This window comes from Phaethon aethereus, assembly GCF_964289735.1.
Source record: "Phaethon aethereus genome assembly, chromosome: W".
Classification (NCBI taxonomy): domain Eukaryota; kingdom Metazoa; phylum Chordata; class Aves; order Phaethontiformes; family Phaethontidae; genus Phaethon; species Phaethon aethereus.
This window is the reverse complement of record NC_138581.1, coordinates 24,623,946-24,647,860: the sequence shown is the minus strand read 5'-3', so window position 1 is coordinate 24,647,860 and position 23,915 is coordinate 24,623,946. Positions and strand designations below refer to the sequence as shown.

Here is a 23,915-nt window from a genome sequence, read left to right as displayed (position 1 = left end):
ATGGCGTGGCCGCGGCGGGAGCGGTCCCGTTCCCCGTCCCGGTGCTGGCGGGGCGGAGCGACGGTGGCGGGCGGCATGGGGGCGGCGGGCGCTGCGGGCCGGGCTGGCGTTGGTCGCGCTGGCGCTGCAGGGACTGCTGGCCTCCAAGCGGTACCCTACACGCCCGCCGAGATCTCCCAGCTCGCCCGGCACCACGCGGGTACGCGCCGCCCGTGGGGACGGGGCCTGCAGGGGGACCGGGACCGAGGAGGGATGGGGATGGAGACGGGGAGCGGGAAGCAGAACCGGGGATGGGGGGGGGGGGGGGGGCGGGCAGCGGCCTGGGGAAGGGACCCATACCGTGGATGCAGAATCGAGGAGGTTCTGGTACAGGGTTGTTATAAATTTACCTGTCCAATTGAGTGACAGAGGCTGGTCAATTAGAAATTTTTTGATTTATTAAAGCAAGCGACAAGTAAGCAAAACAGCGCTGGGACGGCTGGGGAGTCTCCTGCTCCAACAACGGCCGACCGCTTAACAGTCTTTCAGTCCTCTCTTTATACTTTTCGTCGGTTGTCAGTTTCTCCAATCACAATCCGTTTTCACTCGCGCCTTCTTTCGAATCTTCCAATTGCAATCTACTCCGCTCCCCCCTCCCCTTCTACCTCAGGGCATGTTTTGTCTTGTTGTCGGGCTTGTTTTGTCTTGTTGCCGGGCATGTTCTGTACCATCTGTGAGGAATGAGTGATTCGTGTAAAGAAAATCTAGTGAATATAAGCTTGAAGCAAATGTCATTTATATTGAAATAAAGGAATATATGTAGGGCATGACCATAAACAGGGGAGTGGTAGTCTTTATGTAACTTCCTGATAAGTATAGTTTGGGTAACTCCCTTGATATGTGTAGCTTATGTAGCCTCCTGATATGTAAGTTAGTTCCTGATATACTAGTGCAAACCAGTGTTGTAAATAACCGCAGAAATGTCGAGAAAATGTATAGCCAAATAAGGTAGCATAATATAAGTAGAATAACGGAGCGCCTGCACAAACAGAGAGGTCATGTAGAGTGCACTGACGAAGAGGAGCATCTTCCTCCCAACGACCACCGGACGACCACCTAGAAAAAGATGAAGCATGCGCAGACCGGGGAAGTGGTGACGTACTTAAAGAAAGAGTCATCTTCCAAGAAAAAGGCGGAGAAAGGCGAGAAACGAAGCCTAGAGAAGTATAAAGGAAGGAATTGTAAGAAGTGAAGGTGTGCGTCTTGGTGGAGCGGAGACTCCCGGCACACCCAGCGCTGTTTGCTTGCCTCTATTCGTTTAATAAATTGTAAACTTAAATTGGAATCCTGTTTGGGACTAAATCATTTATAACAATTGGGGGCTCATCCGGGATGGTCTTGGTTCCTGAATTCTGACTTGATCTAGGAGGGGCGCCCCACCATTTGGTGGCTCCTGATCGGGTCGGGACTAACACCATCCTGAACCCAAATAGGGGCAAGCAAAGAATTTAATTTTTATGAGCTCCCTTGCCGGCTGCAGTAGTTTATTTTGCCCGTAATTCTGCGTGCGAAGATCCGAACGAAGACGACGGGGTTGTAAGTATTTAAGGTGTATACCGTTCGGTTGGGTGGGATTCGGTTGCCTGTGTGCGTAAGAGTGTGACTGAGACGGAACCTCGTTCCGAAGCGATTGTGGAGGTCTTCTAACCGCGGTTCCAATCTCCCGCGAGGGACTTGGCCGGTGAAGGACCGAAGCGATTTTTATAGGATCCGTAGGTGAGTGACAAGTTTGAAACCCCCTGCAAGACGCTCTTATTGGTAACCAAGGGCTGTAGGAATTGCCACAGTAAAAATTCCTAGATGGGTCAGACGAAATCGAGAACCCAGGACCAGAAGAAAGGGAGCGAATTACTAAAAATACCTCTGGAGAGTCCATTAGGAATAATGTTAAAACATTGGAATAATAAGGGCCCTGGAAAAGGGAAGACAAAAGAGAAATTAGTTAAATATTGTATGGTAAAATGGCCAAAGAACCCCTTGAGACCCCACGTTTTTTTGCCTGTATTTGGGTCATTTGAGGATTGGGTTTGTCAGGCGCTAAACCTGTATGTAAATTCTAAGGAACCGTTTTGCCAAGAGAAGAGCGAGTATGCTAGTTTATGGATAAAGGCCTGTGTGGGCATTTTTAATCTTAAAACAGGAGTAGGGAAAAATAAGACCGTAGGGGAGCAACACATGGAAAAGGAAAAGAAGGATTGGGACCCCCTAGATCACTTACCTCCCTCGTATAATCCAGCTACCCGTCAAATACCGTCACCAAATTTGACGACTTCCCCTACGGCCCTGGGGTCGAATTCAACTCTAAGGGAAGGATCCCAAACTGAGCACCCAGAGCGTCTTTGTATCCTTTACGGGAAGTACCTCTGGGTGGAGATAGAGGATTGGCAAGAGAGAGGGTTGGAAGAATTACTAAGAGAAGCTCAAAAGATTTATGTCAGGAGGGACGAAGAAAAACAAAAAGCAGAGGCAAGAATTTTTGTAGCAGCAGTGAGGGAAAGTCAGAGGAGTAAGACTCAGCTGGGAGAGAAAAAAGATAAGAGACCAGAACAGCCACCCCAGGGACAATCTCATCAAGACAGACCCACAATTCCCATCTGTTACTATTGTAACAAAAAGGGACATGTTCAGAAAAACTGCCGTAAACGGGAACGGGATGAGAAAATGTTCAAAGAGGATTAGGGGTGTCAGGGGCTATATCTTCTGGGGACCTCAACATCAACAGAGCCCTTGATAAAACTATTAGTAGGTCCCCAAAAAGAAGAAGTTTTATTTTTAGTCGATACTGGAGCTGAAAGGTCAATGATTCAGAAACTCCCAAAAGGAGTAGGAAAAGGAAAAGCCCAGATGTCAGTAATAAGTGCAAAAGGAGAACCCTTCAAAGTCCCCATCTTAGAAGAAGTAGAGATTGAGACAGAGACAAAAATTTGTTTAAATGATTTACTTTTATTACCAGAAGCAGAATATAACCTATTAGGGAGGGACTTGATTTTAAAACTAAACCTAACTATTCAGAACCAAGGAGATCGGTTATATATTAACTTATGTACCTTAACCCAACTTGATGAGGAAAAAATTGACCCCCAAGTATGGTATAAGGAAGGAGATGTTGGGAGATTAGATACGGAACCCATCAAGGTACAAATAACAGACCCTCATAAGCCAATTAGAATTAAACAATATCCTATATCTATAGAAGGCCGGAGAGGTCTAAAACCTATTGTGGATAAATTACTAAAAAAATGGGACTTTGGAACCGTGTATGTCACCCCATAATACCCCGATACTCCCTGTAAAGAAATCAGATGGTACATATAGGATGGTACAGGATTTGAGAGCCGTGAATCGGCGAACAATCACCAAATTCCCTGTCGTGGCAAATCCTTATACTTTATTGAGTCACCTGTCTCCTAAACATATTTGGTATAGTGTAATAGATTTGAAAGATGCCTTTTGGGCCTGTCCTTTGGATAAGGGGTCCAGAGATTATTTTACCTTTGAATGGGAAGACCCCGAAACAGGACGAAAAACAACAATTAAGGTGGACTGTGCTACCACAAGGGTTTACAGAGTCACCAAATTTGTTTGGACAGACCTTAAAGAAAATCTTACAAGGTTTTACAGTACACGAGGAGGGAAAATTATTACAATATGTGAATGATTTACTGGTAGCAGGAGAAACTGAAGAGGAGACCCGAAAAGCCACCATTAGATTGTTAAATTTTTTAGAGAAAAAGGGATTAAAAGTGTCCTGCTCGAAATTACAATTTATAGAGCAAGAAGTAAAATATTTGGGACATTGGTTAAGCAAAGGAAAAAAAAAGAAATCAGATCCTGACCGGGTTTCTGGTATTTTAATCCTAAAACCTCCACAGACTAAAAAGGGAATGAAAAAAATAAAAAAAACAAAAACAAAAACCTGGTGGGATATTTATCCAAATTGTTAGATTCGGTGAGCAGGGGGTGGCCAGCATGTCTCCAAGCCCTAGTTGCTATGGCATTATTGATAGAGGAAGCTAGGAAAATTACCTTTAGTGCACCTCTAAAGGTATATACGCCACATAATGTTAGGAATGTCCTCCAACAGAGGACAGAGAAATGGTTGACAGATAGTCGACTTTTGAAATATGAAACCATCTTGATAGATTCACCTAATTTGGAATTAGGAGTCACCTCTGCCCAGAGCCCCGCTCAGTTCCAGTTTGGGGAACCCTCAGAAGCAGTAGCGCTATAACACAATTGTTTAGAAGTTATAGAATCCCAGACAAAAGTAAGGCTCAATCTTAGACATATTGAATTAGAGGGAGGAGAAAAATTGTTTGTAGATGGATCCTCCCGAGTAATAGAAGGGAAGAGAAAATCAGGATATGCAAAAATTGACAAGGACTTAGAACTTGTGGAATCAGGACCTCTGAGTCCATCATGGTCAGCTCAGGCTTGTGAGCTTTATGCCCTATGTAGGGCCCTGGAATTATTAAAAGAAAGAAGAGGGGCCATATTCACAGATTCCAAATATGCATATGGAGTAGTCCATACTTTTGGAAAAATTTGGGAGGAAAGAGGCTTGATTAACACTCAAGGGAAGAACTTAATACATCAGGAGTTGATAGTAAAATTTTAAAAGTGTTAAGAGAACCAAAGGAAATAGCCGTGGTGCATGTGAGGGGACACCAAAAGGGATTAGATTATCGAATTAGAGGAAATAATTTAGCAGATAAGGAGGCTCAGGAAGCAGCCTTGAGGATTGAAACTGTTAAAATTAATCATACACAAACAAGGGAGGACACTAGTGGAAGAGGATAAGAGGAAAAGGAGAAAAAGTTTACGCTGGAGGAACAAGCAAAATTAGAGAAAATAGGAGCTAGAGTGGAACAAGGGAAATGGACATTACCTGATGAGCGAGAGATGTTGCCAAAAGCTTACGCTAGGCAGGTATTAGAACGCTTACACGCGCAAACACATTGGGGTACAAAAGTGTTAAGTGATCATTTCCTTAAACAGTTTGGCTGTATTGGAATTTTTTGAAATAGCAAGGCAAATTACACAAGGGTGTTTAACTTGTCAAAGGGTAAATAAGGCCGTGTTTCGACAAATGGCCATGGGAGGAAGAAAACTAGCTTATAGACCGTTTGAAAGGATTCAAGTCGACTTTACCGAATTACCAAGAATAGGAAGATTGAAATATTTGTTAGTTATAGTAGACCATTTAACACGATGGGTCGAAGCCTATCCTGTAGCAAGAGCGACAGCTCAGACGGTGATAAAATTTTATTAGAACACCTAATCCCCAGGTATGGGATAATACAATATATTGATTCTGATCAAGGCACTCGCTTTACTTCTAAAATTATAAAATCCTTGTGCCAATCATTAGGTATTAAATGGGAATATCATACCCCATGGCATCCTCAAAGTTCGGGAGTAGTAGAAAGAATAAACCAAACAATAAAGCAAGAGCTAGCGAAGCTAATGGTTGAAACACAGATGCCATGGACTAAATGTTTACCGCTAGCCCTTCTTAACATAAGGACCAAACCGCACAGTGAGACTGGATTATCGCCATATTAGGTTTTATACGGCATGCCCTATCTCCAAGGGAAACAATGTAGTGGAAGATTATAATATTCGGAAATATGTTATCGTTTTAGGAGAAAGGTTGAAAGAACTAAGAGATATAGGAATAATGGCACAAACCCTACCTTTGGGGTTTGCAATCCATCAATTCAAACCAGGGGTTAAGGTACTGATCAAAACTTGGAAGAAAGAAACTTTAGTTCCTTCATGGGAAGGACCCTTTGTTGTATTGTTAACTACAGATACTGCCATCCGGACCGCGGAAAAGGGGTGGACACACGCGACTCGAGTAAAAGGACCCATGAAAGACTGGAAAGTTATTTTACAACCTGGAACCACAAAAATAACATTAAAAAGGGAATGAACGTATGAGAAATGATCACGAATTAAAGACTATAGCATTAAGCAATTATCGGGCAGGACTAAGTTTATGTCCACTATGTAAACCATGTTGTATGATTATTGAGGGTTAGGTGTAACCTGTGTAACAAATATATCATTTCCCACAGAGGCTAACAGGGACGTTTTCAAATTCAAAGCTGAAGTTTCCTCTGCATTCGGTGTGGACAGACTACTCCTATAGGAGATTTCTGGTGGGTAAGATTTATTACTGTCATCGAAATAAAGAAGTCCGCTTGAGAAGGGGGAGAGGGCAAGACCGGGTAGGGATTCTCAGTCGCGACCAAGTAAGGCCAGTCAAGGATGAGCACCCCTTGTAGCTGATGCCTCCGACCATGAGATCCCTTACCGGACCTCTCCTGATTTTACTCGGACTCACCAGCCTGGTGACAGGTAATCAAAATTGCACCGAGTGCATAAGAACCACCCGGCACGGACGAGTAAGTAATAAAACATTAATATACCACACCTATTACGAGTGCAAAGGGAAACAGAACGGGAGTTGTATATACAATGGAACACAATATAAGAAATGCTCGGTGGAAAATGATACTGTTTGTTACGATCCAAAGGAACTTCCTTATCAATAGTGGATAGAAATGAAAACAAATTCGGAAGTAGGAAGATTAATTGGAATAAGTAAGGATATGGCCAATTTGAGCACATCAGTATCGGTAATTTTTGATGCATGCGATATTATAGATGATGATCTGGATATTAATTGTGGGAGTGTAGAGTGGAGATGGTACTATAGTAATCAACCAAAATATATTTGCCCAGGTGGAGGTGGACGTCAATGTCAGATAAATCCTGTTTATGTACCTAGTCAAACGGTGAGATATCAGTCAGCACACCTATGTGGAAGAAGGGGATGGTCTTGTGTATGTTAGGATACTGCAAGCTGGGGATATGACAGCCAATGTGGGGATTTACAAGCTTCAATCACAAGGGTACAAACAGACAATAATTGTACAACCTGTACCTGTAATTTAGTAAATTTAACCCTTATAAATTTAGAAATTTGGAAACAGAAAAAAAAAAAATAACCAAAATTGGACTTAAGATATATGGACCTGGAGAAGACCCAGGTGTAGTTATTAATATTGAAATGAAAGAAAAGAGAATCAGTGCAGCATAGACTGTTATTTAAGTCATTTTATCATGAAATGGAAACAGGAATGAAATATGAAATTCCCACAGTGGCTAAAAATCTATTTGTAAATCGTGCTGAGAACATTGCTAAGTCACTAAATGTAACTAATTGTTATGTATGTGGTGGAACTAATCAGGAGAGAATTGGCCCTGGGAGGCCCAAGAGAGCAACATATCAGACCCTAATGTTTGGAATATATCAGCTCAGGTCAGGAAACAACAATGGATATTACAAACCAGCATAATAGGAAGAAGCTGTTGGCAAAATGACGGCGGGAGTAAACCAGTCAGATATTTAGTATGTGAAGGGGGATATAACTGGAATAGTACTTACCAAAAGTGGGATAAATGGGGCACTGCCCAAGAAATAAGTAAAAATCATGCGAATTGGACCAACGGAACCACTATTGATAAAGGGTGGTCAAGTCCAGAAGGGCAATATTGGATCTGTGGAAAATTTGCATATACCCGATTACCAAAAAAATTGGACCGGAGCGTGCGTGTTAGGAACTATACGGCCAAGCTTTTTCTTATTACCTATAAACCAAGGAGAACACCTAGGGGTACCGGTATATACAGACGCATTAGAAACTCACAACCGAAGGGAAAAAAGAGAGCTACAAATAGGAAAGTGGAAAGATAATGAGTGGCCACCTGAAAGAATAATAGCATATTATGACCCAGCGACATGGGCAGAAGATGGGTGCTGGGGATATAGGACCCCCATTTATATGTTGAATAGAATAATCAGGTTGCAAGCTGTAGTAGAAATAATTGTAAATAAAACGGGTAATGCTCTAGGATTGGTGGCTAAACAAAATACTAAAATGCGTACAGCCCTATATCAAAATAGACTCGCGCTAGACTATTTACTAGCACAGGAAGGACGAGTCTGTGGAAAATTTAATCTCACAAATTGTTGTTTGGAGATAGATGATGAAGGAAAAGCCATCAATGAATTAGTAAGAGAAATGAAAAAAGTAGCCCATGTGCCAGTCCAAACGTGGAATGGAATAAATGTCCAAGGACTATGGACAACGTGGGAAAATTTATTCTCAGGAAACTGGGTAACAAAAATCATTATCGTTTTGTTAGGATTGTTTGGAGGTATGTTAATAATACCATGTCTAATTCCTTGTCTTTCACAAGCTGTAGCTTCTGCGATTAATGGAATGAAATTTACAGCCACTCCAATAGAACCAACACAGAGTGAGAGAAAACATGTTTTAATGTTGGTAAAACATATAGAGGAACCCGAGTTAATACCCATCAAACAAACTTTAAATAAATTTTACACGAATCACAGTGGTGAAAAAGAAAACGGGGGATTGTGAGGAATGAGTGATTCGTGTAAAGAAAATCTAGTGAATATAAGCTTGAAGCAAATGTCATTTATACTGAAATAAAGGAATATATGTAGGGCATGACCATAAACAGGGGAGTGGTAGTCTTTATGTAACTTCCTGATAAGTATAGTTTGGGTAACTCCCTTGATATGTGTAGCTTATGTAGCCTCCTGATATGTAAGTTAGTTCCTGATATACTAGTGCAAACCAGTGTTGTAAATAACCGCAGAAATGTCGAGAAAATGTATAGCCAAATAAGGTAGCATAATATAAGTAGAATAACGGAGCGCCTGCACAAACAGAGAGGTCATGTAGAGTGCACTGACGAAGAGGAGCATCTTCCTCCCAACGACCACCGGACGACCACCTAGAAAAAGATGAAGCATGCGCAGACCGGGGAAGTGGTGACGTACTTAAAGAAAGAGTCATCTTCCAAGAAAAAGGCGGAGAAAGGCGAGAAACGAAGCCTAGAGAAGTATAAAGGAAGGAATTGTAAGAAGTGAAGGTGTGCGTCTTGGTGGAGCGGAGACTCCCGGCGCACCCAGCGCTGTTTGCTTGCCTCTATTCGTTTAATAAATTGTAAACTTAAATTGGAATCCTGTTTGGGACTAAATCATTTATCACACATCTAAACTTTAATGCTTTAAGAAAACTTTAGCGATCACAGGACTTAATTGTATAACACCTATCACAGGCATCTGACACAAAGTTTGATGAACAAAACAGTTTACAGTTTATCACAATCCCCCCTTTTTCTTTTCACCATTTTGTTCATCAAATCGCTTAAGCTCCTGCTGGCTTAAAATGAAGGTCTCCTCCACCTCCGATATTCCTCTCAAAGGTTCATGCTTGGCTTTTATCAATACAAGTACCCAATGTTAAAGAGGACTGGTGGGTTCTTATTTCTAATTGAAACTTCCCTTTTTAGCCTGCAGAATTTGGTTGTGTCCCTTGTGCCTTTTTCCTTTTTCCTCAAGCAATAAAGCCTGGGGCCTCGGGGGTGAGTGATGTTGATTGTTGTTATACATCCCCCTTGAGCGTCCCTTTTCCAGCCTCCACTTCTTTACGTCTCTGCCTCCTTCGCCTACACTTTTGCCTAGTGCAGCGAGGTGTACCATCTTCTCGGCAGCAAACGTATTCTTCAGGAGAATGCTCTTGTTTCTCTTTTCGCTTTTTATAGGCCTCCCAATTTTTGCTTTAACTTGAGGTTGTATACAAGGAATGTTAGGCACTGTAGTTCTACAAATTCCAAAATTTCCCACCAGGCTTGGGTCCCCTTAATTATTCGTCCAGTGGCCACCAACAGCCTTAAAGCTTGTTGAGTTACTTTTCTTTCCTTTTTATAACACTGTTCGCAGTGATCCCACCAATTCTCTTTACATAAATTGCATTTTATACAAACAAAAGAATAACAAATACAATCCTTTTTAGGGCAGAATATCAATCCAGTTCATTAACCCTTTTTTTCCGCAGTTTTAGTTTTAGAGTTTCTGGATCTCCAGAACTCTCCCACTGCTCCTCAGAGATGGGTCCTTTCACTCGGCTGGCATGAGTCCACCCTCTTTCAGCAGTCCGAATGGCGGTTTCTGTAGTAAGTAAAACAAGATAAGGCCCTTCCCAGCGGGGAGTTAATGAGGACTCCTTCCATGACCTGATAAGAACTTTATCTCCAGGTTGTATATCAATAAACTTTCAACCTGGGGATGATCTCGGTGGAACCTCCAAATCATATCCCCAATACAACTATCCCGATTTTAGTAAGCCAATCACCACCCATAAAATCTCCCCAAAATCCTCCTAGATTGATTCCATTCCAAGTTTGTCTCTCAGGAGGCCATTCGTTATACACCTGGACTCCTAGTCGCTCTCCCTAATTTATGGGTAACAGGAAAAAACTAGGTTTTATTGTTGATTACAGGTATGGGCTGTACAATTAGAAAAGGTCCTCACTTTTTCCATTTTTCTGGGGTAAACGCCAGCTGGACTTGTTCCAATATTGACTACAGTTATTTGCCGTAGTTGGAGTCAAGGAACTCACCCCAAGTAGAACTAGAAGAGGTCCGGTCAAGGCCATAGTGATCGGCGGTTTTAAGCCGCAACACCAGTTCCCCTCCAGTCTTGCCCTCTTCTTTCCTTTAAGGGGGTGTTTTCTTAGTACCCAAATTAATTGAGCACTGCTTGTGAAGGCCAGAGCTTTGATAGATCAGTGGTTTGTCCAGACCTGAGCACTTGCCCGAGCCTGGTGATCCTCTTTATTTGCAAGGCTTTATGGCTACAGAAAACTGCCAGTTAGCCTGCAACACTAATCTTACAAATACACACCACCTTCTACACAAAGGACAAATTCTAGTTCCAGCTCCTTTTTCCTGTTCTTCTTTTGCCAACAACTCCTTCCGATTATACTTGTTTGGAGTACCCATTGTTGTTTCCTATTACCCTTTCCCATTGTTTTCCAAACTTGGGGATTACTTATATTTCTCTCCATAGCTTCCCATGGCCATCGTTCACCTTGATTTGTTCCACCACAAACGTCAAAAGGGGAGATTCCCACATCAGTACGGGGTTGAGTCCTATCACATTTTCGAGCAGTAGTTTGGTACAAAGTGTGTTAAATGGTACCAACAAATATCTATATAAAGTCTAACTGAATTTTGGCAAAAGGTCGATGGGTTAACTCTCTTCCTCCTAATGGCCTTTCTCTTAGTTGGTGCTTGTTCACCCTTTGACAAGTTAAGCAGTTTCCAATTATTCTTTTTGCTATATTATATACCCCAATACAGGCATATTTTATAGCAAATTGGTCTACTAATGCTTGAACCCCCCAATGGGTGTTTTCATGGTACTTGCGCATGATTCTTATAGCCATAGTCTTTGAGATGACTTCTCGCCCATCAGGAAGTTCCCACTTTCCTGATTCGATCTCCTTTGCTCCCATCCGAGTTAACTTGTCTTTTTCCTGTACAGTAAAGCTGTACAGGTAAAACTTTTTCCCATGCACACTACAAAATTTATACTTGGGATTATCACAACTACAATGGAGCGCATCGCTCCCAAAATCCTTCCAACAATCATAACAGGGAGGCTCAAGCAAATCATCCCCGCAACTGAACTTTCTTCTCCTTAAAAATCATCAGAGCAGCTCTTTTTGCTTCTTGATCTGCTAAGTTGTTTCCCCTTGTCAGCGGAGTCAATCCCCATTGATGTCCTTTTAAATGAACCACTGCTATTCCTACTGGTCCCTGTAAAGCCTGCAAAATTTCAACTATTAATTCCTGATGAATCAACCCCTTTCCCTGGGAATTTATTAAGCCTCTTTCTTCCCAAATTTTTCCAAATGTATGCACTATTCCAAAGGCATATCTGGAACTCACATGCTTGGGCCGACCAGCTGGGACTTAGGGGCCCTGATTCCATTACCTTGAATGTTTTTCCATTAATTATCGCATATCCTGATTTTCTTTTCCCTTCCACCACCTGGGAAGATCCATCTACAAAAAGTTTTTCCCCATCTTCCAGTTCTTCTTCCTCTAAATCTGGTCTAATTTTAGTTTGTTCTTACTGTAGCCTTCAATCCATTGTCTGCAATATCCCAAAAGGCCCAACAATTGTCTGATCTGTCTCTTAGTTTTTGGAGCCGGCAATGATAATATGCCCTGTACCCTTTCTGGGTCTAATTTCTTAGTTCCTTTACTCAGCCTAAATATTTCACTTCCTCTTCGACAAATTGCAGTTTTGATTTCGACACCTTTAATCCCTGTAAGCTTAAAAAAATTTAGTAACCTGATACTCTCCTTCCTAACTGCCTCCTCGTCGCCACCGGCCAACAGTAAATCATCCACATACTGGACAAGGGTCAACCCCCCCTTCTAGTTCGTACCCCCGCAATATTTGTTCTAATGCCTGTCCAAACAAATTTGGAGACTCGATGAACCCCTGAGGTAAGACTGTCCACCGTAGTTGTTGTTCTCTGTGAGTGTCCGGGTCTTCCCATTCAAAGGCAAAATAATCCCTGCAATCTTCCTTTAAGGGGCATGCCCAGAAGGCATCCTTTAAATCTATTACACTATAACAGTAGATCTTTCTGCTCCAGAGTCCACTAGGAACTCTGTCTCTTGTTGCTGGGGACCCACTTTTAATTTTATCAAGGGCTCAGTTTTCTCACGGGTCCCCAGCAAATAAAGCCCCTGACCCCCCTAATCTTCTTTAAACATTCTCTCATCCATCATCCTTTTTCTACAATCTTCCCACAATAAAAACAGGTTCTTGTTTCCTTTTTCCTTCCCTGGTCCCTACTTTCCTTTCCAGAGGGTCCCGATGGGTTATTCCGTCTGGGCGGAGTACCTCTCTGTACTGCTGTTCTTCCTCTCTCCGGACATAAACCTTCTGCGCCTCCCGGAGTAACTCATCTAATCCCCTTTGCTGCCAGTCCTCCATCTTTTAAACTCTTCCTTAATCTTTCTAACCATTCTGTATGGGTTTCATCTTTCTTTTGCTGTTCGTAAATCGGACATGTGGCCTCTATCAACTTCGTTCTGATTATTCCAATTAGGTTTTTGGGTTGGCCACTTTATATCTGCTGCCGGACCTCCTTGATGTTGCCTCGAGGAACGGCTTCTTTAATTCCCTGTATAATTATTATCCGTCTAATTTTTCCGAGACCCCTAAGGGGTCTTCCAACAAACCCCCCATTTCTTTTTTAAATTCTCTCACATCCCCTGAGTTAAGTGGGACGGATACATATCCCACGCCAGGTTGAGGTCCCCCCATCGCAATTTCTCTAAGGGGGTATACCTCTGCCTGCTCCTTTCTCCATCTAGTTCGGCTACGGGTTACTACCCTATTTTCCTCAGGGGAACTTGGAGCTGAGTCATTCTCATACCCTGGCGCCACCGATAGGGGGGGTGCCGAAGGCTGCGGAGGAGAGGGTGGTGGAATATAAGGGGGAGGGCGAGGTAGGAACCCCTTCCTCGTCCCTCGGTTTCTTTCTCCTAGCCTCTTCTTTCTTTTCATTTAAAGGATATAGATTCACTTTCTTCCAAACTAAAAGGTTCCTTTGAGTGTCCAATCTTCAAAGGACCCAAATACAGGCCAATATAGGTGGTCTCCTCTAATTTGTTTACCACCCCAAACTTCCATGCAATAGTGAATCATTATTACTTTATTCTTACCCCGCCTAGAGGGGTAATCATCCCAATTTTTAATCATTAAGCCTAACAGACTATCCAGTGGTATAACCTCAGAACCACCCATGGGACCAGAGGGCTTGCTTTTCCTCTGTCCCATCTTCCGAAGCGCCTTCTTTCACTCACACACTCGCTTCCCCTGGTTCGTGGCCCAGCCCCTCGTGGGGTTTGGGAACCGCACTACTGAGGGTCCGCACTCACTTCACCCGGTGGACTACTGAGTCCCGTGGACGTCTCACACAAGCACGCTTCAGGATACCCAACTCCAACCGAACGGCTAACCGGCCTATACTCACGCGTCCTGCGTCTTCGTTCAGTCTTCGTGCACAAATATTATGGGGTTACCGGTTTTATTTGCTTACTGTCAAATTTGGGTTCGTCGGTAAAGGATTTGGCGTAGAAGCACCCTGACAAGGGCCGCTTATTCAGCGGGGCGCCCCCCCTGCCAAGGACCTCAGGCCAGATTGCCTTTATCCGAGTCATGGCACCAAATTGTTATAAATTTACCTGTCCAATTGAGTGACAGAGGCTAGTCAATTAGAAATTTTTTGATTTATTAAAGCAAGCGACAAGTAAGCAAAACAGCGCTGGGGCGGCCGGGGAGTCTCCTGCTCCACCAACGGCCAACCGCTTAACAGTCTTTCAGTCCTCTCTTTATACTTTTCGTCGGTTGTCAGTTTCTCCAATCACAATCCGTTTTCACTCGCGCCTTCTTTCGAATCTTCCAATTGCAATCTACTCCGCTCCCCCCTCCCCTTCTACCTCAGGGCATGTTTTGTCTTGTTGCCGGGCTTGTTTTGTCTTGTTGCCGGGCATGTTCTGTACCATCTAAACTTTAATGCTTTAAGAAAACTTTAGCGATCACAGTACTTAATTGTATAACACCTATCACAGGCATCTGACACAAAGTTTGATGAACAAAACAGTTTACAGTTTATCACAGGGTGGCCGGGATCACGGAGGGGAATGGGACTGGGGTCAGGGAGGGGCTGGGGGGCTGGGACTGGGGCAGCAGGACCGGTATCGGGAAGGGATCGGTACTGGGGAACTGGGATGGGGACTGGGGCAGTAATGGGACTGGAATGAAGGAGAATGGGGACTAGGGCAGCAGCATCACCCAGCCCCGTTGGGGCTGAACCCGGGGTTAAGGCGGCTCCCTCTGTGCTGGGGCTGGGCCAGGTCAAAGAACCATGCCCCAGGTGGGTCAGGGCAGAACCGACCCCCCAAATAATAGGGCTGGAGGGGAGGGCTGGCTCCGTAGGGTGCAGGGTGTGCATGTCACCGAGGCAGGGCCACTGTCACCTTGTTTGGGTCCACCATATAGCCCAGCATCTGGGGTGGGCTGTAGGGCTGGAGCGCTCGGTGCTGCACATCCTCCATCCCCATCCGGAGAGGCAGTGGGGCTGGGTCTGCAGCCATGGGGCCGGAAGGCTGGAGAAAGGAGACATCTCTCCTAGGGAGACCCCTCAAAGGATGTGCCAGGACCTTGTGGTTGGGGAGGGGATTCAAGGGGGGGCCAGCAGGGCTTGCTCCATGCCAGGGACTCACGGCGACCCTGGGTGCTGCAGGGCTGGACCATGAGCTGGCTTTCTCCAAGATCATTGTGGAGCTGCGGAAGAAGCACCCGGGCCACATCCTGCCGGATGAGGACCTGCAGTGGGTGTTTGTGAATGCAGGCAGGTGGATGGGCTCCATGTGCCTCCTGCACGCCTCGCTCACCGAGTATGTGCTGCTCTTCGGGACAGCCGTCGACACCGGGGGCCACTCAGGTTAAGAGGGGGACAGGGCTAGCAGGTGGGGAGTTTCTCTGAGCTCTTTCTACCCTGCTTGTTCAGGTGCAGTGGAGCGCAGGCACCTGGATGGTGGAGTACTGTTGGGATCACCCTGCACAGCTCGACCTTAAGGAGAAGGAGCTGTGGTGTTGATCTGCACGGCTCGACCTTAAGGAGAAGGTGCTGTGGCACTGAGAAGCTGGTAAACAGCTGGATATCTGCACGGCTCGGCCTTGAGGAGAAGGAGCTGTGGTAAACAACTAAGAAGAAGCGAGGAAAACAGGAACAACTGCAAGCAGCGAATCCTGACTGTGTGAGAGGCGCGTGGACAGCACGTGATATTTTGTATATAGCCAATTGCAATAGTGTGTGTAACAAGTTGTAACCAATCATGAGTGTGTGCGCAGTGACTAAACAAAGATTATGATAAATATTGGAGTCAGACAAGACAATAAACGGCTTCGGAATATAACTCTCATAGAGTTGTGAAGTCCATCCTTCTCCCGCAACTGGTGACCCCGACGTGATACGATCTCTGGGATCTCATCGTTGAACACCGGTCGAGCGCAGAGGACGCCACGGGAGAAGCCCGGTTGGAAGAATTGCAGTCAGCGGGACTGACACAAGGAAAAAGAAAAAGGAATACGTTGCAACGCAGAAGCACCCAGCGAGGTGAGGTGAGCAACCGGGGCGGCATGGGGCAGAACACATCGCATGAAGAAGGGGCGATAGTCAGACTCCTGCTGCATATGCTCTCTAAGAGAGGACTGAAATATGATGAATATACACTTAGAAGGCTTCTAATTTGGAGCCGAAAGAAAGGGTACCCCCCCGATCCGTCTGTGGCGTTTAAGGCAGAGACGTGGGAGGAGATAGGAAAAATGTTATGGGAGCATATTGAGAAAACCGCTGCAGAGTTAGTGACGGCGTGGAAGTTGATATTAACCACATTAAAAGCCTTGAAGGCAGAGAGAAAAGCTGCAGCTGATATGGAGGAGGCTGTTAAACTGCCTTCAACCAATCCCTTCTTAACCGAGCCAGAGGGTCCAGGACCTTCGGCGACTCCGACTGCACCGCCTGAGGTGCCAGATGCACCGGGTGAACTGGCCGCATTAGATAAGTCAGAGAAACAGATCTACAATGATATATGTGAGGGCAAGACGGGACAAAGCTGCCCAGAACAATCTACTCAATGTTCCCCTGTGTGCCCGTGTGAAAGATTGATGGGGCGGGCTTCACCACCCCCGAAACCACCCAGACTTAACCGATCGAAAGCCGTAGTTTTGAAGCCCTCAGCCGAGCCCCTGCCACCTTTACGGCCCCCGTTGCCTGATAGCAGCGATGAAGGAGAAGAGCCTGTTGTAGAGACTATAGGGAGGCAAGAGCCTAGAATGAAAGGCGACCCTAGAGAGCAGTGGAAAGACGTTTTTTTAGGAGCAATGAAAGACGAGGAAACGGAGTTACTGATGGCATTCCCCGTTAGTGTACAGCCTCACGGGCCCAATCGCTGGGACCCATTTCATTGGGACTTGATTAAGAAAGTGCGGAAGGCAGTGCAAAATTATGGCTTGCAATCACCTTTCACGCAAGCTCTATTAGATAACATATTCACGGGAATGGTTCTTACACCATGGGATTGTCGGCAGATGATAGATATGTTGTTGACACCAACCCAAAGGTTACTGTGGGCAGACAGATGGTATAAACTGTATGCAAGAAGCCCTGAGAAACCTGGAACGTCAAGACGGCGATCCACTTCAGAACATTACTATGGAACAAATGACAGGCCAGGGACTGTTTGTGGATGTTAGATTGCAAGCTCGGCTGCCCTTAGAAGCCTTGCAATTAGTTGGGCGACTAGCGTTGAATGCGTTGCGAACAGTCCCTGAGGAGGGAAAGAGGCAACCATCTTACACTCAAATTAGACAAGGGAGAGATGAACCATATATGTCTTTTGTTGATCGTCTGAGAGACGCTTTGAATAAGGTGTATACCAATGAAGACACAAAATTAGCAGTGTTGTTGAATTTAGCGGTAGAAAATGCCAATGTAGATTGTAAAAGAATTTTGTTAGCTTTGCCAAAAGAAGCAACGTTAGTACAAATGGTAGAAGCCTGCAACAGTAGGCTCTGCCACACATCAGGCAGAGACACTCGCAAGTGCCTTCGCAGCAGCAATTAAGCCATTTATAAATGGAAAAGGGGAGAAAAAATGTTTTAATTGTGGAAAAACAGGCCATTTTAGAGCTCAGCGCAAGGCCACAAGGAAAAAACCTAGGCAGATTGAGACAGGTCATAAATCCTTCCAACAAGGACCCTTTCAGCAAGGAATAGGCCCAGCAGGAGCACCATGTGGTCGATGTCAAAAATTTGGTCATCAAGCCTCAGAATGTTGTTCAAAGTATCATCGGGATGGTATGAAATTGGGAAACGGGTGACTGAGCACGAAGGCACCCCACACGACGACACAAATGGGGAAGCACCACCAGGCTGCTTGTCAAGCCTCAGCGCCCAAACCAGAGGGAGCGCCGGAGTGGATGTGGAAACAACAGTAGAATTTACCTTATGGGACACGTCGGTTTACGATGTCCCGACTAACGCGAATGGACCATTAGGATATGGGTTGAGTGCTTTGTTATTAGGATGATCTTCAGCAACAAAGCAGGGACTTTTTGTTCTCCCTGGAGTCATTGACGAAAAAGGCCATATTGTACCAACCATTAGTCCTTGGAACACACCTGTTTTTGTGATTCCAAAGAAAAGTGGAAAATGGAGACTATTACATGACTCGCGAGAAGTCAATAAGGTTATAGTGGACATGGGAGCCTTGCAACCAGGGCTACCATCTCCCTGTATGATACTGAAGTATTGGAAGCTTTTGATTATAGATCTCAAAGATTGCTTTTTTACAATCCCTCTGCATAAAGACGATGCCAAACATTTTACATTCTCAGTCCCAAGTACAAACAAGGCGCAACCCATGCAAAGATATCATTGGACAGTATTGCCACAAGGCATGAAAAATTCACCCACGATGTGTCAAATTTATGTAAATTGGGCTTTACAGCCAATCAGAAAAAGGTGGCCTCAATATCTCATCTATCATTATATGGATGACATATTGTTGGCTGGTGATCAATTAAATCCAGAAGAAATGATCAGGGAGCTCGTTGAGCTTTTGAGGCAAAGTGGGCTGCAAGTGGCACCGGAAAAGATACAAGCTGAAGCGCCTTGGAGGTACTTGGGGTGGATGGTCACTGAAACGTCGGTGACCCCCCAGAAGGTTGAATTAAGAATTCAGATTAAAACATTAAATGATGTACAAAAATTGGTAGGAGACGTTAACTGGATTCGACCTATTTGTGGGATCACAAACCAAGATATGGAGCCCTTGGTTCAGCTCTTGCAAGGGGATAGCAGGTTAAACTCTCCTCGGCAATTGACCAAGGAAGCCCGGGAAGCAGTAGCAAACATTTCTGAAAAGGTAACTCAAGCATTTAGTTCTAGGATAGACCCCTCGATAGGGATCACTTTGGCAGTAGTCAATCATGAGCGACATCCCTATGTGCTTATAATACAGTGGATAACAAAGCTAGAATCAAAAGCGGACCCATTGAGAATTTTAGAGTGGGTCTTTTTGCCTCAGCAGCAGAGAAAAACCATCACCAGGAAAGCAGAGTGTTCTGCAAATTTGATTATGAAAGGGCACAACAGAATTATTGATATATCAGCAAAGGACCCGAAAACGATTTTAATACCATTACAACAAGAATATTTGACTTGGGCTTTGCAGCACTCTGTTCCCTTGCAAACTGCATTAGCAGGATTTGAAGGTGGCATTCAGATTCATTATCCATCACACAAAATGTTTACCTTAAAAAAAAAACCCACACACAAAACAAACAAACAAACAAACAAAAAAACCAAACACCCATGAAGTAGAAGAAAAATCAAAGTGTAGTCAATATCCAGTTCAAGGTGCTACAGTATTTACGGATGGTGGTGGGAAGACAGGCAAGGCAGCAATAGTATGGCGAGAGCACGGAGAATGGAAAGAACGGGTACTTGTCGTGCCAGGATCAGTTCAAAAGGTAGAACTACAGGCAGTAATTGAAGCCTTTAAATTATGGTCTGAAGAACCTGTGAATATAATTACTGATTCTTTATATGTAGCTAGAGTACTCCAAAGATTGGAAGGTTCAATCCTTAGACAGGTACAGCAGTAACAGCTATATCAACAATTTAGAACGCTTTGGTTTTTATTGCAGAAAAGACGACATTCTTATTACATTATGCATATACGCAGCCATACCAACCTTCCAGGGGAATTGGTGGAAGGAAATGCAAGAGCTGATCGGCTGACTGCCGCAGTATGGGCTGGACCTGCCCCGGACCGTTTAGGTCAAGCACAAGCCTCTCATGCCTTTTGCCATCAATCTGCCAAAGTTTTAGCGAGACAATTTAATCTAAGTGCAGGTGACGCTAGAGCTATCATACAGACTTGTGCTGATTGTCAACAAATAGGCCCAGGAATCGCGATTACAGTAAGTCCCCGAGGATTGCATTCGCTACAACTATGGCAGATGGATGTGACACATGTTGCTGACTTTGGAAGATTTAAATATGTTCATGTTTCAATTGATTGCTATTCTGCAGTAGTTTGGGCCACTGCACAAACGGGAGAAACTAGTAGGCATGTACAAAAGCATTTGCGAGCTGCATTCGCAGCCCATGGTATACCCCTACAAATTAAAACCGATAATGGTCCTTGTTATGTAGCCCAGTCAACCCAACGATTTTTTGCTCAATGGGGAGTGACGCATGTTACTGGAATACCGCATTCCCCAACTGGACAAGCTATTGTTGAACGAATGAATCATTCCCTGAAGTGTTTATTGCAAAAACAAAAAGGGGGAGAGGCTACCACACCACCCCAAGAACGTTTGAATAAAGCCTTATATGTGTTAAATTATTTGCATCTAGCAGAAGGAGAAACATGTAAAAGGAATGACAGGAAGTCTGTTTGAGTTAACACAAAATGTGCAAGTAAAAGTTAAAAATCTGGAAAAGAATATGTGGGAAGGACCTTTTCAACTGCTAACCTGGGGACAAGGTTATGCTTGTGTCATTACAGATTCTGGAACTCGTTGGGTACCCGCAAAATGGGTAAAACCATGGGTGAAACAGTCACCATCGTCATTGTCGGACACATCTTGACACTATCAGGTGTCATCGCAATCTGGATGCCACCTCAGCCAAAAGAAAATGTATGGGTAACATTAGCAAACCAAACAGGACAGGACACCTTCTGTCTGTCTCTTTCCTCCCCGGGCAATCCCTTTTCAATCTGCCAGAAGGGTTATGGTGGCTGTGTGGAGATCAATGGGCTGGGAAACAGCTGCCCGGGAACTGGTAAGGGGACTGTACCATGGGCGTCCTAGTTCCTAATTTGCAAATAATTAATCACACTGAAATTAGCAGTATCATTAGACAAACATGGAAAGCTTTTAAGGCAAAGTGCTCTATAACTACAAATCCTTTGGTAAGATATAATATTGGTTTTCATAGCTTTATACAAGCACTTTTTCCATCACTAGAAGTAGCTTCTATCGCTAGGAGTAGTACAGCTAGAATTGTTTGCCTTGTAACATTCTGCTATTAATTTAAGCATAGTTGATATGTGACTGCTGGATTATGGTAAGATGCCGTGTGAACAAAGCCTACGAACCAATAGACGGGATGGCTGTGGCGCGTGCAGCACGTCTGGCCAGCGGGCACATGCGCCATAGGCTCCCTGTGTTGAAAGGTGGCAACCGAGGCGTGTTCCGACACTCGCTGGCCACGTGTGTCGAAACTCGTTCCTCTAAGAATGTGAAATACCGGGATTTCCCGAAGAGCAGGGGGATCGGTGTACGGCAAGGCCACCGTTGCCTCCGTGGGGACGCCCACGTAAAGCTGGCACCTACCGACTGCTAGGCTGAGTTCGCGGCACAGGACGATACAAGAATGTGCAGATGGTCCATCTTCCTCACAGTCCTTGGGTTGCAAATGATCCATCAGGTTTTGTTTATAGATAAACTAAAAGGGGGAGATGTTGGGATCACCCTGCACGGCTCGACCTTAAGGAGAAGGTGCTGTGGCACTGAGAAGCTGGTAAACAGCTGGATATCTGCACGGCTCGGCCTTGAGGAGAAGGAGCTGTGGTAAACAACTAAGAAGAAGCGAGGAAAACAGGAACAACTGCAAGCAGCGAATCCTGACTGTGTGAGAGGCGCGTGGACAGCACGTGATATTTTGTATATAGCCAATTGCAATAGTGTGTGTAACAAGTTGTAACCAATCATGAGTGTGTGCGCAGTGACTAAACAAAGATTATGATATATATTGGAGTCAGACAAGACAATAAACGGCTTCGGAATATAACTCTCATAGAGTTGTGAAGTCCATCCTTCTCCCGCAGAGTACGGCCGGGGCTTCATCCCCTCCATGCTCACCTTCGCCCTGGCTGACACCCTCTTCAGCACTAAGGACTTTGTCACCCTCTTTTACACCCTGCACGTCTATGCCAAGGGCCTGCTCCTGGAAGCCAATGCCTTCTTCAGCACCTTGGTCTGCTGAGCCTGGCTCACTGGGGTGCCCTGCTGGGCACAGCTGTCTCCTCTCCTCCCAGCCTTTCTCCCCTTTCCTCCTCCTCCTCCCCAGGCCCAGGCTCTAGCAAAGGCAGCAGGATACCCCCTGTGCCTCCCCCCAATTGCTCTGTCCTTCCCCATGGGCCAGCTGGGTGCCAAGACAGAGGGACCGTGGCGGTCACTGCAATGCAAACCACCGGTTCTCTTTACTACCTGCCTGTCCCCCCTTTTGAGCGGAGCTATGTCCTACTTTTCCGTCCCCTGGGACTGGATTCACCTTGTGGGGTACGAACACCGCTGTGTGCCCCCGGCGTGCAGCGGGAGAGGGGTTGGCTGTCCCCGGGCTCTGCAAAATTTCTGCAGCTCCTGAGACATCAGGAGGAGGATGCTGGCATGAGCCAGGCTGCACTGTGCCCCTCGGGGCAGGGTGCACAAGGTGAGCTGGGCCACTGTAAAGATTGGCTGAGAGGTTCCCTATCTCCCTGGCGGGCTGCTAGGTCTGCGGGCAGTGCAGGGCACTGTGTCCAGCTGGCAGCATCTCCAGTGGCTCCATCCCTGCTGACATGAGTTGGCAGCACACAGCATCCCCCGGCACAGGGAGGGATCTGCACTGGGACCCCCCAGCAGTGAGTCCCCTGACACTGGTCCCCTGTGTGTCATCTGCCCCAGGGGATGGCTGGGGCTGGAAGAGGGTCCCTTTCCCTGCAGTCCCCCCCAAGGGGGAGAGCCACCATCTGTCGCCTTAATCGAGAGCCTATTCTGTGTGGCCTCTGGTCTATGCACATACCTAGTGTCTGCGGGTGCTCGAACCTCTGTACTAGCTCAGGACGGGATCTCACCCCTCGAAACACTTCCCCTGGCTGTGAGACCCCCTAGGGATGGCCACCCTGCTCAGCTCCCGGTGTGGGGTCCTGGCCACCAAGGGAGTGCTGCAGTTCCCTGGCTGAGCCTGGCTGTGGACCCTGCTCGCAGCCCTGTGGCCAGACCCAGGCGGGCTCACTGCTTGGTGGAGAGCTTTCGCCTCCGTGCTGCTGCCAAACTAATGTATATCTCCCCGGCCACCAGGCCTGTAGCATGTCCCTCCTCCCGCAACCCGGACTGTCCCTGTCCTGCCAACTGGCAGCCCCACACACAGGCTACTTCTTAATTTGCCACCTGAAAAGAGATGTCAGTAATAAAATTGTTCATATCACCTGCTTGGATCCCCAGGAGAGTCTGTGGAGCGCGCTAAGTCCCTGCCATGGGGAACAGTGCTGGATGTGGCCAGCTCTGGGCTCAGCAGGGGTCCTGCTGGCAGCTACCATCATCCTGCCCAGGGTCCTGGGAGCCAGGGGGTGTGGTGCTGGGCAGGATCAGGCCCATCTCAGCTCCCGGGGACCGGTGGGAGATGGTGCTGTTACTCCTCTCTCTGCTGCAGTTGCTGGGGGCTGAAAGCCTGGGCTGGTGCCAGGGCCCTGCCTCCACAGGGAACCTGGGAGTCCAGGGGGGGCTCCATCCTTTTCGGAGGCAGTGCCGATGCTGGGTGTCTGGCCCTGGGGGTGGATGGATCCATGCCTAGTGGGTTGGTGGTCCTTGAGAGGTTTACACAGATGCACGTGCACATACACACAGACACACACCCCCTGGTGTGAGAAGGGCACAGGAGGGAATCACAGGATCTATAGGCTCTGTGTCTGTATGTGTATTGCATTTGTGTGGCAAGGTTGGGGGTGGGGCTGCAGGGGTGGCTTCTGTGACAAGTTGCTAGAAACTTCCCCTATGTCTGATAGAGCCTAATGCCAGCCGGGCTTCAAGACGGACCTACCGCTGGCCAAGGCTGAGCCAA

The 23,915-nt window shown here is 45.9% G+C and overlaps 1 pseudogene across 1 annotated transcript; it reads left to right on the top strand.

Annotated features, from left to right (window-relative positions):
* LOC309415099 (sigma non-opioid intracellular receptor 1-like) lies at window positions 1-22,079 on the top strand (annotated as a pseudogene). Its single transcript has 3 exons — window positions 1-199; window positions 15,259-15,552; window positions 21,918-22,079. The product of its transcript is annotated as a sigma non-opioid intracellular receptor 1-like (transcript).
* Window positions 22,080-23,915: the final 1,836 nt, after the last annotated feature.